General features: G+C 41.8%; 1 protein-coding gene across 6 annotated transcripts in view; it reads left to right on the top strand.

The window, feature by feature from the left end:
- Atp8b (ATPase phospholipid transporting 8B) overlaps positions 1-17,538 on the top strand; it is a 107,610-nt gene that overhangs the window by 19,279 nt on the left and 70,793 nt on the right. Inside the window, exon 1 of one of the 6 annotated variants that reach the window (XM_076791067.1) lies at positions 15,932-17,007. The exons of 1 other annotated variant lie outside the window; for it this stretch is intronic. The gene's annotated coding sequence lies outside the window, so the exon portion shown is untranslated. Of the gene's footprint in view, positions 1-15,931; positions 17,008-17,538 lie in introns of those variants that run through there. 4 more of the 6 variants (XM_076791072.1, XM_076791070.1, XM_076791073.1 and 1 more) reach the window with 4 other exon arrangements.

The following is a 17,538-nucleotide window of genomic DNA, read 5'->3' as shown; positions in this document are numbered from 1 at the left end:
CTTCCAGCCTCGGTTTTATTTGTAACATTATTTTAATCGTATGACAGATTTCTGTGGTTGTGATTTGGCAGTAATCGTGTCAAACAACTTCAACAAAATATTGTTTCGCGATAGGAAAATAGCCATTGGCAATCTGAGACGTATGCACACTCGAATGTCTATTTTTAAGAATATTCCATTCCTCATTTTCGATTAATCGCTGTTTGGCTCACCGCGCGGTTGTGCTGCTCATTAACATGTTCGGAACGACACTGGCAGCTCGAACCGACAATGTGTCCCGAGATAAGGAAAGTCGTAAATAAAGTTTTAAGAATAGACACCAATTGATGCTTCCGAGCTCAGCTTTAACGTTGTAGCATTTTTAATGAAGACTCCGGAAGAAGTCGTACACCGTCCCAGAGGTGTTAACGTAGTTTCATTAACGTATTCAGCCTCAGCGCGTCACGCATGTGCGATCAGCACCGATTCTGCATTTCGCGTAAACGAAATCAGCTTAACCTTCCGGCGGCCATAACTGACATGTAGATTGCGGGTATTTATGCAAAGCAAACGTTTTTTACATGAACTCCGACAAACCAGAGTGAAATAGAATTGTCTTTCTTATTTTTAACAGGTTAAATATAATATAATGATATGCTTAAATTCTTCTAATGTTTTTTTAATGTTTTAAATCACACATGCTCATGTTCGTCATACATGCATAAAATCCTACTGATATTTTTCAAGCAAATTTCCATTTCTTCGTTCCGTCATTTTCCCACGAATTTTTCCCGTTACACAAAAAAATGATAAACGTTTCGTTAACGGCTTCCCGGTGTCATTTAGCTCGACGAAATCCGGGTCTAAGCGGTAGGGGTCAACGCGCGGCAAACAGACCAGAGTGATGCTCGAAAACAGTTGCAATGCTAGGCGAAATGTAAATACCTGTGATATAGTCATTTGTAAATCGTTCCGCGAGTCTGACTCGTGATGTTTACGTTTGGCCTGATTTTCAGTTCACGAGTCCTACTCGTGCTGTTTACTTTTGGGGTACCCATAAGTAATCAATTATTTGCAAAGAATTTGTTTTGCCTTTAGTTCTGTACTGATCGTTAAAGAGGAAACGCGTATTCCTTTACAGTTTTCGGTAAAGCAGCCTGTGTTCAAAATATTCTAAACAGTATAATTTTTTTTACAACCCTGTAATAAAATGGCGGCGTCCGTACCTTCCGAGGATCATATTCGTCATTGCATACTTTTTCATTTTCATGCGGGATTTAATGCAACGGTAACAACAAAGAAAATTTGCGATGTGTATGGAGATGTATTGAAGGTCAACAAGTGACAACGTTGGTTCAGAAGGTTTACTGCTGGTGATTATGATCTCTCTGACAGGCCTCGAAGTGGACGACCAGTTGAATTTGATAATGACACCCTAAAATCTCTAGTGGAAGCTGATCCAAAATTAAGTATACAAGAATTATCGAGGAGCCTTGGGTCCACATGGTCAACTACACAAGGCACCTACACGAAATGGGAAAGGCATATAGGCAAGGAATATGGTTACCGCATTAATTATCTGAGACCAACAAGAATATTCGTCGATCAATTTGCACTTCATAGCTATCCAGATTTCGTAGAGATCCATTTCTTAGCAGAATCGTTACCGGAGATGAAAAATGGATTCTTTATGATAACATAAAGCGTTCCAAGCAATGGCTTTCTGCAAATCAAACCGCAATATCAACCCCTAAACCTAGCTTATCACTTAGAAAGGTGTTACTGTGCATTTGGTGGGACTGTCGTGGCATAATTCACTACTTCAAAAAGTCAGACCGGAGCACCTAGGGTAAGGGACCGAATTACTGCGGGGACTATTACAGTGCCTATATTAATAATACATATTTTAATATTCATCTCTTTTAATATTCTCTATTATTATCTATCTCTCTTTTAACATTCTCTATTATTATCTATCTCTCTTTTAATATTCATTCTGCTTTAAAAGTAAGTATAATTAATATAGGCACAGTAATTGGGTCCCGTACCCAACTACTTCGGGTTATGAAATTGAATTACGAAATCCCCGTTATTCCAAGCAATTTACCGAGGTTGATTTTGCGCTCGATGAGTAACAACATTTGCTTTAATGTTTTACAAGAGGCCACGCTGCAGTTGATAGAACGTTATGGCTATGAGGACTGTTGTTGAGACAAACGCAGGCAGCGAACGTGTTAATATCGGTTGAAGCGGGCTCGCTTCGCAGAAGTGAAACTCGATAAGTTGAGACGACTGCTTCGTTCGCAGGTTTCGTTTGTAGTAAACCAAGTCGCATTACGTTTTTCGGGCCCCGAATGCGATTGTCGAAATATCCGTGCGACGGCGTTTACACTCGAGCGCTCAAATTTCTCGGCTGCTTTTCCTAACATTTATTTTTTATTCGACGTTCGCACGCCTAGCTCGACAGTTTCAACGACGCTGTTTTATAACTAGACTGCGGATATTTATGCAAAATAAAAATTGTGCATCAATTGCAAGCTTCTGGAACCAAATAAAAATGTATTTCTTCCCTTAATAATTGTACCGGGTCGATGGCAATACAACGACGCTATCAAATTCTTTTAATATTTTTATTTTGTATTTTATCCATTGTTACTATAAATGCACAAAATCCGCGGTCTAGTGTTAACTAATTTGTAAACCTGTTGCTTTACTATACGATTTCCGAAAGCGATTTCAAATGCGATGGCAACGTCGACATATGGTTTTGGACACGCCCACTGCGTGAAATGGGAGGAGCCAGTGTCCTGTAGTTCAAATATTCATCAGAAATTCCGTGATCCAAACAGAATTGATACGATTGTGCAATCTCTAGTGTGAGGGACATTTGCTTGAAGGGTGGGGCTCCTGGCTTTAGATAGCAACTAACTTTTTCAGTTTGTTGCGCCAAACATCGTGACCAGAATAACCTAATTCTTTGATTAATTTTTAATACATGTATACATCATCTAAATAGTTCCTTCCTTAAAAAGGAAGTTTTAAAATGTGGTATAATTTTCTAGCGGAGGAAAGGGGCGTGGCATCGTCTTGCATAATAAACGAATGCATTACTTTTTTCTATCTATTATTAAATTCGAAATTCTTGTCAGAGATCTGTGTCATTCCACCCACATAATGTTTCCCAACTTTTCAAAACGTTCGACTCTTTAACGCGCCTTACAAACTGCAAAAAAATACCGAGAGTGCTATGAGAACGCCTACTAGTATGTAAAAGGAGCGCGATTACGCTCCTCCCACTACGAAATCTGCATAAAAGAAGTTGAACATAGCTTTAAGCGAACGTCGATAAACGTTTTAACATTTGAGCGAGTTTTTCACAGTTTATTTAAAATAATCTTTTTAAAAAATTTGCTACAGTCTGATCCAACATAAGTAATTAATGATAGGAGACTTCTTGATACATTTTTAAGTGACGTGAGCACTTTAATTTTTATGTAAAAAATCATCCCAAATAACGGTCTGATAATATCTTGCGGAGCTTTTTCGTAGATGAATATTATCTATTACGATTCTTGCAAATAGAATGCTATGATTGAACAAAGATAATTGTCCACCGACAATGGCTTCATTCAGTGTGCAACAGCTACGGATTCACAGCCATTATTATGATACCTATAAAATCGGTTGCGCGTTACAGTGCCACCGCCGCGAGAAACCTTATCATTCTATTCTCCTTTCAGAACTTATCTTATCGGTAGACGTAGCGCTTTCAATGATTCTTCGTAAATATCGCGTTGAGTTACTCGGCGGAACAAAAATGTGCTCGATCACTTTTCGTACGAAAATAGATCAGCCTAAGTGACTGAATTTGTCGGACAGTCGTGTGAAACCGTTGCGCAACGAAATTCGCGAATACCCGTTGCAGCCTGCCATTTTCTATGACTGTTCTCGACGTAAACAGTAATCAACCTCTTTCTGATTACGGAGTCGAATTCGACAACCTGCCATGATGTTACGCCTGCCTGTTGTCAAAAGGCTAGGTTTTGCAAATTAATATTTCTTAAGTAGCACGCGTTTCTGGCAAATTCCGTTCGCTGGGGAAATTGTATCGACGAACATTAGACGTTTTGATGATCGCAAGAGATTATTGTTTTTTCTACGAGGTTAACGACATTGCACTTCATTGTTTCGCGTTTTCGGGTGTGAATAAATTGGTAATTACCCGGGAAGGTAGAAATATAGTATGCTATTTATCGATGAGAATATTAGAATAATTTGAATGCGTGGGAAGCGGACACCTGGGTACCCGGATATCAAAGCTTGCCTGTTAGCGGGCAAGGACGCCCTCCGATGCCCTTGGGCACAGCTACGGGCAAGTGACTTAGCGGAGTGGGGGTAGGCTGCAGCACTGCCGTAGCTGGCCCAGAGGTGTCATATCAAGACTTGTTCCTGTACTCTAATTTCCCCTTCCACCGCGGTCCGGTCACGTGACGCGTTTCGTCTCTATCGTGCATACTCCGGTACTGGCAGAGAGAGGGTAACTTTTTTCCCTCATCTGGCAACACTAAGCTGGCCACGTAGGTGTGACAATGCGTGTGACAAATACATGCAACCTTGCCCGTACGGGCGTGGAACGATTAAAACGGTGACGTACAACACTACAATGCAGCAATCGTCGTGTGCACAGATTAGCTCTTATCGGAGATGAAATGAGACCCACAAAAAGAAATGACAAAACTTTTTGTTAAACTATTTATGGCACGACGATTCCATGATCTCATTTCGACGAATCTGGCGAAATGTTTCCGGCTGGTTTATCGCGCCACCGTTGGTCTCTTCTATCAACGTTCCGCGGTGTCCTGTGGTGCTTACGAAGCGATCTTCGACGTCCTGTGTTTCGATGTTCGATTCGTACTGTTATGCCGCAGGAAGGGGTAGATGAAGAGTATCCTCGAATAAACTCCAAACTCTTCCAGCACAACTTAGGTTTATTTGGGAATAGGTCGCCAAGCAAGAATACAAGCGATTTTGTACACGACGAAATACTTTGTAACAAACGAGTCGACTGACGGGCTACTTGTAGCTTCTTCTCTGTCTGTCTCTGTCCGCGCCCTTTCGCAGGGCCTTATATAAGAGTACAACTATGGAAGTTTGGTGGGGATGGATGACACTAGCCCTTAGAGATAGGGAATGACGTGGAGGTCGGAGTTTTCGCAGGGTTGGACTTTAACATGAAATCTCTGTACCGGTGAGTAATTTTGCCTTAGTCTAGTAGATGAGAAAGCCCGTGAGTTCTGACTCATCTATTTGTCTGACTTATCTATAGAGAATAGATAAGTCCGGTAGTCTCGCATAACAGTACGACCGAACGCGGAGCACGAGGATCGTTCGGTCAAGATATTTCGATAATCCCGCGATCCGGTTAAAAGATATATTTAGAGAATATTGTTATCGTAGGAATGTGTGTCACGATTGCGCTCGGTTACGCAAAATTCCCGTCAGAATCCGATTCTTTGCATCCACGATGATCGGATCGAAACGCGTCTAAGATGCTCGGATAATCTTACAAACATCTGTATCTACTTATGCGACTATTTCCGAGGAGTGTATGGGGGGTTAAGACGCTGGTGCAAGTAGAAAGAATGACCTCGAGTTTGTTGCATAAAACGGTCACATTTATTTAGATATAGTGAGCACAGTCAACGAAGAAAGCAAGAGTTAGGTTTGATCGACACTGCACGACTATAATTGTCGAGGAAAAATTCGCCGCTAATAAATCAATTTTGCGGCACAAAGAATTTGTGTTTCTCTGTCGGTTACGCAAAAGACCGTACCGGTGCTGGTTTCTTTTTATTTACGTGCCACGCTCGTCGGTGATATCGTGATTGATTGCGGTCTGGGTAACGGTGGCAGCGCGATAGGCAACCGATTAACCAAAATCACGGAAGTGAACGCGCGAGGTCGAAGAGCTTTATCGGGAACACAGTCAAAGTCAAAGGTACCTAAAATATTCTTTGTTTTCACGCGACAACCGACATCGATTTAAATCGAACTTGTGCGCGGCTTCTACGAGCCCTGTACGGTTCCATTAATCTTTTATATCTCGCTGTGATAGAATTCTGACGGCTGTTCCCAACGTTTCAAATTAACCAGAAATTGATTCTATTTATCAAGCGTCGGTCTCCGGAAAGCCGCGGCTATTTCGCGGAAAAACACTTTTTGCGAACCTTCGTACACGGACCTCGTATAAAATCTCTGCTTAAAAAAAAACTAATCACATGTGTTAGGTTGTTCCAACAGCAGCGCTAAACAAACGTAACTGTTTTCCTAAGTAACACTTATTGATCGTAAGGACTATTGTGATCAACAATACTACACTCAATACTGAATTACAGTATTATGGATTATGGTGGAATTGAATTTTTCGGTCATTCATTTTCATTATTTACTAGCATCGACGGCCAACCTTTAGTTTAGGAAACCAGAAATTTTTAACCATTTTTTATGTAAATCTGTAGATTCCGACGCGAAAATTCTGAAAAACCAAGTTTTAATACTAGGAGATCAGTAGTCCAAAAGTGATGCGTACGTAAAGATGTGCGATTTTCCGCGTTTTTGACAAGTAGCTCGAAATGAATTCAGACAATTTTTATTTCACATAAAAATCCGCAATCTATTGATGGAAACGGACTAAAATATTTATAAAAATATATTTCGCGTGTATCCGCGAGATTAGCAATGACCTCCGCCGGGTCGCGTAGGAATATCACGGAGGATAAGCTTAGGTGACACGTTCTCTGTGCGCGCTCCCGGCGGAGTAGATTCTGATGAAAACAGAGCAGTGCATTTTTCTGATTTTTCTTATCGGGCGGCTGATAATCTTTTACGGCTGCGGATGTAATAGAGGACGTCAGGATTAGGTCACGCTTAGATCGAATAAACACAGGAGGCTAAGCTAAATGGAACAGTATCTATGATTGCCTGCCGCGCCCATTTCTATCTCCGGCCCTACCCTTTTGGTCACCATAGGGGGTTGCCCCGGTTACAACCGGTGGCCCGGTCGTCTTCAACATTGTCGCTCGCAATCCTTTTGCAATCTTATATCGCGTCGGGCTCGTCCGCGCGCCAGTTCATATATTATTTACTTACTCCACTGTATCTCGCCCATCCGCACTATCCGCACCACGCGTATGTACACTAATCTAATGCTTAATTACTGATTCAAACTCCCATAAATAACGCCAATGAAGCCTGACTAACGAGAACCGACGCATTCATTATTAATTAGCCCCACTTTAATGTAAATAATTCCTTCTGTTAATTTGCCCCGCGCGTTGATGGTCGGCTACTGTTTAAGATTGTACTGGTCCAGAGACTTCCGCGCATTCTTCGAGTTGCCAACTGAATTCTGTTACGTTGGTTAATTTCATATAATTATTTACCGTCGTATCGCTAGAAATACTCTTTGAAATATTTATTCGATTTTATATCTATTTTTTAGAATGAACTTGAAGTAGCTGCAGCTGTGAACATGCCTCGAACGAGTAGAATGAGTGAATTAAAAAAAGAATATTATTACAAATTGAATATGTACCCCCTAGTAAGATAAGAAATATCTTCGAGTGCATTGTGCTTTCGCGTTAACAAGTGGAACGCTGAATCCCCGCAAACTTAACTTGTCGTTAATGATTTGTTATATTTAGGGAGCACAAAAACTTCTTGCTACCGTTTTGTAATATCTAGTACGTGTGTCTCAAATTTGAGTTTTTGAGGAATGAGAAGTCCTTGACACGTTTTACGACTAAAAGCCTAACGATATTAGCGGAAAACAGTAAGCTCGTATTCCAGTTTCTCGCATCCACCGAACAATGGCCGTCTGAATAAGGCGGCCATGTTGCCCGATACCGTGTATAGATACACATACACTTTCATTATTCGATCCCAATTTCCAATCGAAAGCGTTCGACCGTACCGACGAAAGTAATCGGTGTTCCCAAGCGAACCACCGTGAACGCGTCCGAGATTCGCGAACCTACAGTGTCCATTTCTCGGCCAGCGGCCTTCAAACGCGGCCATTTTGTAATTGAGGAGGAACCTAGCCCTCCCCCGTCTCTACAGACAGTTTGCAAACCAATTAAAAAAGAATTGACTATTGTCGTTAGAGCCCGTTACAAGCTGTGCTTGATTCTCAAAAATTTAAAGAATTTATTCCATCGGCCATTTTGCGAAAATCTCTCGATTAAATCCGAGGACTAGATCGATGGTATCAAGAATAAGTCTACCAAATTTTAACTTATTCATTTCTAAAAATAATTGTTAACGAAATAATGTAGTCGCGTGATTTTGTTAGACGTGCAAACAGCGGATTAATATTCAGAGACAGTTTCGAGAAGTTTTCGAACGTGATTCCGCGTAAAAATCCACAATCACGTAATCGGCGGGCTGCGAATGTTTATGCAAATTCGGATTTGGTAGACCACTTTATCAGCACGGGATTTAAGTAGAAACTTGTTACTCCAACGAGCAGTTTCGCCACGTAAAGCGGAGAATGAAGTCTGCGTTAAACTATATTAAAGCTAACGCTGAGCTATACTTTACTCGCAGCCTAATCATTAGTGATGTTACGCATGCGACCGGAGAAGTTTTATACTCGCCCACGCGTTCCGAGAATAAAAACTTATGGGAGAAATACTGGAATAGGAGCGACTTGCTACGTCATGTGTTACGGTATTACTTCGATCCTTTTTTTACAAAATTGATCATCATTAACGCCCGGGGTGGATGGACTCAGTTCTATGTATAGTTGGGGAGGTATACTCACGGATCGTCTCTAGACTGCTGATTAGTCTAGATTAGTGTTGAGCAACCCGCGGGCCGCACTTGGCCCGGTAGCATACTGCTTGCGGCCCGCGAGCGTTCGGGACAAAAATCATAACTTCTAGACTAATCAATCTTCGACATACGTACCTTTATACTTAAAAAAAAAACACACACAAAGATGCGTTGATTTGCATAAAAGAAATTATATGATTTCATAACAAAAATTCCGAATACTCAGTTGCTTTTGTTGGAAATATTTTTACAATATATATTATCCAATAATAAGAAATAATAGATGAAATAAAAAAAAAACATTTTAAATTTATGTAAATTATAACAAATACGTCAAACTAAAATTATTTGATTAGTGTGTTACTGCATAACTGTGCATAGTGGTTCTGTAAAGTAGCAAATCAGAGATGTTAAGGCCAGGATTTTCGACGAGGTGTTTTTGGAAATCGGAGGAGTTTCGCGAGGCGTCGCGCGTCGATTACGCTAACGTTGCCAACGCCGAGAGACCGTGCCGTTTCGCAAGGCCGCGTTGTATTATGAATGTCTAAAGGGGTAGAGACAGGCCTCCATTATGCTCTCGCACAATGGATACATATCTAGGCCTGCACCAGGTTTTATTAACCGTTTGACAGCCTGGTGCTTGCATTACCGTGTAAAAGTGACGTAAACACAAACCCGAGCGCGACCCGTCAGCTGACGGTCACTCGTCAAAATATTCTCCCGTCGCGTTTGCCTTCTCCATTTCGCTCATTTTCACTCTGCCGCTTTTTTCCTCTCTTATCGGGAAGAATCTGCTTGAAAAAACCGCGTCGTTGCCGCCAGAGGCTGGTTCATCTCGACGTCTACGTGCGTCAGAGGTTACTCGAGATTTCATGTAATTTCGTCTGTTTCTTTTTTCCATCGTCGAAGACAAGGCCGCTTAAATTAGGCGTATCGGTGTCATGGAAGCGGGGATATTTCCCAAGAATGTTTGGCTCCGTGTGAAAAATTGGTTGCAGCATCTCGTCTAACGCTGGAACTGCCGAGCCCGTCGATATGACAGATTTCAGATTTTTTATTTTACAATTCGCGAAGTTATAGAAATATTTTCTTGAGAAATCAATTTTATTTATTACGACATCGTAGGAAGATTCGCAAAGGAAATAGCTTTTTTTCCATTATCCAAAGTGATCGAGTGGAAATAAATGTTTAAGAAGGTACAATTGAATCAATAAAACAGGTTCTGTTCGTGAAGTATGCACGAATTTGTCCCACGCAACACAAGTAATGTCGCGGAGCGGAAAAAGAAGAGATTAGTGGAAGATAACGATTACGTCTAAACTGACAAATGATCTAAAGACGCGCGAGAGTGATATATTAGATTGACGTAACAATTGGTAATCTCTGACTACACCAATATGTCCATACAGGACAGCTCAGTTCCATGTCAATAAATCATCGTTGGTGACAAGTGACTGTATCACTCGACAACAAATCTGGAAAAACTTCTATTTTAAGATGCCTCGTAATAACTGCCATTAGATGCGACGTGAACGTAAACATTTCATTAAAAATCTATCCCACTTTCATGTAACTTCATTATTCATTCATTTTCGAACATTTATATCAGTCAACATTTTTAGCGAGTAAATCCAAAAGTATATAACACAAAATTCGGATCATGCGGTGTGTGCCCGTGACTTGTGAAATACTAAACGCACGACACGTGTGCTTGGTTGGTTCGTATGACGGTGGAACATTAGCCTAATAAATTCCCTACGCTAATATCGTATGTACCGTTGAATTTTCGCTCACGAGTTAGACGGACCTAATTAATAAGGGTTTCTTCGCCTTTTACTCTAATATCTGATTCAATAAACCGGTTTAAGAAGGGAGGGAGCATAAATTCAGAGGGAAAAGTTACCCCTTCTCTGCCAGTACCAGACGATAGGACGAAACGTGTCGCGTCACCGGGCCGCGTTTAGTATAGCGCGGTAGAAGAGGAAGTTGGAGTGAGGGAAGCAAGTCTTGATCTGGCAACACTGTCCTGGGCATACACAGAACGGCGAAGCCACGCTCCTGCATGTGTTTGTCACACGCATTGTCACAGCTGCGCTACGGCCTACCCCCACTCCGCTAAGCCCGTAGCTGTGCCCACGGGCATCGGCGCCCTCTAACCGCCCTTGCCCTCTAACAGGCATGTTGACCAGCTCTGGTCCTAGGATACGGCGAACAGAGGACTCGCGAACATCCGATATGCATATTTTCGTTCTTCGATTGCATGAAACAACGTTACACCGTCGAAGGGAGAGGGGGAAACGGAATCATGTGTCGTCTTGCGATGATGTATTATTGGGTTTGGCGTGTCCACGCCTGACGTAACCACGAGCGTTCAGGCAGAAGCGAGGGCCACGTCAACGATAGCACGTTTCGTTGAAGTTTTCATCAGTTTGCTCGTCACGCGATCCACGCGGGCTCGTCGTAACCGACGCTTCCTATTATTCATAAATATTGTTTAATATCGGCCGGACTGCGAGCACGGTTCTGGATCTCTTCTGAGATCCGCGCAGCTGATAACCGTGCAGCTGAATCGTGCCAAGGAGACGCGTCCGCGTTGCCATTGTTCGTCGATTCGCTGACGGCAGCAGCATCGTCCAATCGTACACCTTTATTTGTTTATTTGTCTTAAAGCGTTCACTGCCACGCGTTTTTGGATCAGCGTTGTTAACGAGCTTGCACTACGCTTTGTTTTACTTGTCGATCTTGATTATACGCCTGTATATTCTCCAAAGGCTATGCATCGATGACAATGTCGAATTTTTTTACAGTTTAATGGAAATTAATAACGTACAATAGCGAATGGTAGGGATTGAAGAGCAGACCGTAGCACAATGGTAACCTGTATTCCATATTCCATAGTTTGCACGAGGAAACCCTTTTTTTGACCGCACACACGCAGAGCGGACAACCATCGGTGGTTAAGTCGCGTACAATTGTGGTCTGGTTACTAACGATATTGGCACGTCCGTATTTCCTGAACAAACTGGAATGTTGTGCAACGATTCTTGCATGGTTGACACATTTTTACAGTTGCCCGGCCGAAGGGTGATCGTTCGCGTACGAAAGGAAAAATTACCGTTGGCCATTACCCGAAGTAATTAATCCTCGAACGGCGAGTCATCCGGCGCGGCAATATGGCGGCGGCTGTAGAGCTCGTTCGAGCCTATAACGCTAATTTCATAATTTATTAATGAAGGTCCGATGTCTGATTACATTTTTATCTTAATTCATCTGGTACACCTCTTTTTCAATAATGCCGTTTTACTGTAGCTGGAGACAAATACGATAGGATCGTTTGAACGAAAGAATGGCAGTGAATGAAATTATTACAAGTGTCACAGTAGTAAATAAAGCTTATCTATTTCCATTTTTAAATTCCATTCATTCACGAATGTAGTATGCAAATGGTAATTTTCATTTGTAGCATGAACCTTTATTCACTCTGTTACCATGCGTTGCTAATGACAGTAGGAATTTACATAAATATGTATACTTATTGTAGTCATGTTTTTTGTTCGGGTAGTTCTTTTATAAACTGAATTTCTATTTTGGGTATCGTGGTAAACTGTTTGTCTCTCTCATTTTTGGAATTGATCTAATTACTTGATAACTTCAACATTTACGAGAACAGTAATAATAATAAAAGATCGCTTAGTCAAGTCATTCAAGCGATAATACCTGCAGTGTTTCCTGGTATTACTATTCGCATATTCAGCGAAAATGGTCGTCGTAATACTGACGCTTGACATTTACTGCGTTTTTTTACTGTTCGTTCTACCATTTCGTTCGACTAATAAGAAATTGCAAGCGGCCAATAGTTATCGGGTGTAACATTGACATATCCCAACGATTTAGGACAAAAGATGTTGAAAATGTCGCAGACTGACATTTGTCAAATGTCAGTGGCGCCATTACCATCCATGTTTCGGAATGGTCTCATGAGTATTTCGAAGCCTTGTTCCCTGAAAACGACACCGCTCGAAATTATGCGCGGTCTAATTTTTCCCATTTATGGTATCGCTTTGCTCGGGACGACTAAACAAAGAAACATCTACATTTGTCACTATATACGATTCTACATAACAAATGGAAAGACAGTTCAAACTTAACTTTTCGCTATTCAATGAAACTGCATTTTAACTTAGTAATATTAACTTAGTAACTTCGTGTAGAACAATCTGGCAACGTCCCACCTGTAATTTTCAAGGTCGAAAACTCTATTTTCTCGTCCTTGAACTTCGACAAACCTTATTTTATTGAGGAAATAAGAGATCGAAGTCGATTTTTTCTTATGAAATTTTACGGAAATTGCGAATCAACATTTAACCCTCGGATTCCTGCCGAGTTCTAGGCCTATGACGGAGTCATTTCTGACCCATGCCGGTATTTCACTACAGTTTTTTTTTATATAAAGCGGTGGTTCGGGATTTCCTTATTTCGAAATAAAAAGCGTCATCTTATATCGGAATAAAATTGTACATATTGACGGTCGCTCTTACCCCCACCATTACGAAGAATGGCTCGAAAAATTCTCAAGAATGACTCCGGCATAGCATGTGGAGGGTCAAGAGGTTCTTATAAAGAGGAAACTTTTCTTCGCAAGGTCGCGTTGCAATTAACCAGCATAATAAATTTCTTTAACTTCGTAGAGTCGTTTGAATGTGCACAGTTTCAAGGACCAACAAAAACAGCTTCGGTTTATCATTCCGTTTTGTAACAATAATGGGTTTTTTTCTTTCTTCCTAAAGCAGGATTGCAATTGCCGTTAGCCGACTAGCTGAACCTAATATGTTCACGTTTATCGCGATTTCTTTTTGCTTGTATAAATGTATTACATTTTTTTTTGTGTATAATAATTGTTATTTGTAGGGGGACGATCGTGTCGAAACGAGTCCGCTGAGCGCAATGTGCGTTATGTACACGAATAATACGACATCTTTGCGGAAGCACATCCTCATTAGATCGCTCGCTGGGTTAGACCGAAAGTAGCCGCGATTACGCTTTTGAAGTCCCACGGAGAACTTAATCGAAATACGTTTCTGCGGCGGGCATTAGGGTCACATTCGACGTTTATCCGTTCTTTCATTTTCGTTCCCTCGCTCATGAATTATTTACGTTCAATTAGAATAAATCGATTCGAATTAGTTCCTTTATCAACGACGGCATTGTTTCGTTGTTTCAATTAGAAAAGTTATCGGTACGACGAAAGGAGAATTCTTAAACGGAATATAATATCGTAAATTATAGTCCATCGACAAACACGGTTATAAAAAGAAAATAAAATACGGACAATTGTTTGCGAACTTTAAATAATTTAAATACGAAGAAAGTTACAGTAATAAGAGGTTGTATTCAACTGTAACGACGAAACGAAATCATGCTAAAGCGCGCTAATAATGAATGTGTGACAGGTAAGATGTGAGGCATTATAGAAGGCTGAATTTATGTAGTAGTACTAGGAAGTATCTGACTTGAACAAGCTATGTTGTGTTGTATCCTTGTACAGCTATCCAATTGTACATAAGTTAACAATTTCAACAGAATAAACCAGGAAACGCTATGCGACACGGTAGTGTTTAAAGAGCAAGCTACTAAAACTGGATTGAAATTTCTGTCACACGTTAAGAGGAATAGAAATCAAAGTGAAAAAGAAGAAGACCAAAATTAACAGAGATCGAATGCAAAAAATTGTTCTTCCAGCATTCTCTATAAACATTATCCCTCGACTCCTTTCTCGTAAGGACACGCGTTGCTCCAATTAAAAACGATGCGAAAGATTTGAATGTACGCCATTTTCCCCCTCACCCTCTACAACCATCCTGTGGAGCAATAACTAAAACTAAGTATTGCAATTACCTTCTTGTACTTGACCTTGCAAAAGTACGACCTGGTACGACAAGTAACGATTCCCCCACCACCTCCTACGAAGTCCATGAAAATCAACCATTACCCCGGATCAAAAGATCTATTTGCTTAAAGGATCGCAAGAAATCCAATTTGCGGGTGGCTAATGACGACCAAGTGTAGTCCACGCGTTGCTCCAATTAACCCTTAGCACTCGAGTGGTGACTCTGAAGCACCACTAGAAATTGTTGTGGCATTATTTCAAAGAAATTACAAAAAGTATTACAAAATATTTGCTCCATTACAAAATTTAGATTTAATATATTACTAAACATTTAACCCTTTGCACTCGAGTGGTGATTCTCAAGCACCACTAGAAATTATTGTGGCATTATTTCAAGAATATTACGAAATATTTGTTACAGTACAAAATTTGTATTGAATAGATTACTAAATATTTGAATATTATGATAGTCGGATCAGTTTCGTATGAATAAAATGAAAATATTCTAATACGGACGAGAAATCTAGTTTTCGAATGACAATAGCGCCGAGTGCAAAGGGTTAAATATTATATGCGGAAATCGGATCAGTTTCGTACGAATAGACTGAAAATATTCTAAGACGGAAGGAAAAATGTAGTTTTCGAATGAAAATATCGCCGAGTGCAAAGGGTTAAATATTACATGCGGAAATCGGATCAGTTTCGTACGAATAGACTGAAAATATTCTAAGACGGAAGGAAAAATGTAGTTTTCGAATGAAAATAGCGCCGAGTGCAAAGGGTTAAATATTATATGCGGAAATCGGATCAGTTTCGTACGAATAGACTGAAAATATTCTAAGACGGAAGGAAAAATGTAGTTTTCGAATGAAAATATCGCCGAGTGCAAAGGGTTAAATATTATATGCGGAAATCGGATCAGTTTCGTACGAATAGACTGAAAATATTCTAAGACGGAAGGAAAAATGTAGTTTTCGAATGAAAATAGCGCCGAGTGCAAAGGGTTAAATATTACATGCGGAAATCGGATCAGTTTCGTACGAATAGACTGAAAATATTCTAAGACGGAAGGAAAAATGTAGTTTTCGAATGAAAATAGCGCCGAGTGCGAAGGGTTGAAAACGATGCGAGCGGTTCGAGGGTGCGCGGTTTTCTGTCAGGTGAACGGGGCGCGAACGATTCCCACCCCACCAGGTGGACGCGGGTGCCGGTGCGGCGCGGCCTAGGCTGGCTTTCCGCCGGCTCGTGGAGGGCGCGCACGAGACGTCGCGACGCGATTCGACGCGCGACTCAACGGGGAAATGCCAACTTGCGGTTTTACCCGGCAGTCGAGAATGGCGTAAGCTTCCGACCGGACGGCCTTTCCGATCGGTGCCCGCCGCCTGTAACGCTCCATTCCATTCGTGGTGCAGAAGGATCGCACCCGGCGACGCGACTTAACACGCGCTCACGCAATCCGGTTCCATTCCCGCTCGGACCGCGACACTGGGAAAAACCGGAGAGAAAGAGACGAGACGAACCGAACCGGCTAGCGCGACGTGCCAAGTGAATCTTCCTTCGTCGAACGCGACAGAACCAAGGAAAAGAGTTCACCGGAGTGTCTGTGATAAAAAGTAATCCGAATTTCCATGTAGGCCGGAAGCGTGCCCTCAGACGCGACCCCGTTCGTCCGTGTTTCCAGTGAAAGTTCAAGACAAAGTTGATTTCGTTTGAGTCCCTTCGTATTTCCCACGACGAACGTCGTTGACGGTCGTTGAACCTCGTTGGGTCGCGGTGAATGAGTTTTCTCGGGCTGTCCGAGACCCATCGTGTTTTCCTCGGGCGATAAGGATCGAGGTGGATCAACGGTTGCCACAGGTCCGGGAGATGCTCGAGGGGGATCCGTTTCGCAAACCGTGATTTCGCGCGCGCGGTCTCTCTTGCTCTCGACACCTTGATATTTCCCGAGCGAAGGTGGTCGATCGCAGCGAAGGATTTCTCGTAGCCTTGACCCACTGGGACCAATTCGCTGTTGCGATCGCGGGGGCCTGGGCCGAACCAGAACAATGCCTCGAACCGGAGCCACGTAGGCTGATCGACGTTCGAAAACCGCGATTCCCTCGTCCGATTAGTACAACGATACGCAAGCAGACACTGAGAAAGAAAAGGGACGTCCGGTTTTATCAGCGGTTTCAGGGAACCATGGGACACCGATCGGGGATCCCACGGCTGCAGACACGGTGAACGCACGCGAAGTTTCCGGTTGCACGCAAGCCAGCGTCGGATGAATCTTCTAATATGCGAAAAGATGACTCCTGGTGGCTCTCAAGGTACTTGCGCACTTCTTACCAATAGATCGCGCGGCGGTGTTTATGTTGTGGTCGTTGTCGCACCGAAGCCGGTGTTGCGGGTAGGGTGATTGTTTTTATTGGAAATCAGTGGTCGACGATAATATGGAACGGTGCTCGAAATCTTATCGAGTCGTTCGATTGATGCAGTTGTACCAGCCGTATGAACAACCGCGATCTAGCTACGGTGACCCCAACTAATATAAAAATCGCATAACTTTGTCAATATGGACTATACTACTTGTATTGTCCTTAGAGGTTAGAACAATTGGTTCGCTACATAACGCGAAAGAAATGTTTGATTAAAATTACAATTGATCGAAATTGCAGAGACAATACTAACAGTTGTATTTTGCAACTTTCCTGTGCGGGCTTATATTAAAAATTTAAAAAGTACGTTTTGTACATCTGTATCAATTATACATATTCTGAATATTTCATCTAAATCGGTCAACGTTGCACTGAGCTACAAACGTTTAAAGATGAAAACTTAAGGGCAAAAGTCGCAGAATT

The sequence above is a fragment of the Halictus rubicundus genome, chromosome 7, assembly GCF_050948215.1.
Source record: "Halictus rubicundus isolate RS-2024b chromosome 7, iyHalRubi1_principal, whole genome shotgun sequence".
Lineage (NCBI taxonomy): Eukaryota > Metazoa > Arthropoda > Insecta > Hymenoptera > Halictidae > Halictus > Halictus rubicundus.
Note: the sequence above shows the minus strand (reverse complement) of the source record. Positions and strands in the feature narration are given on the sequence as shown.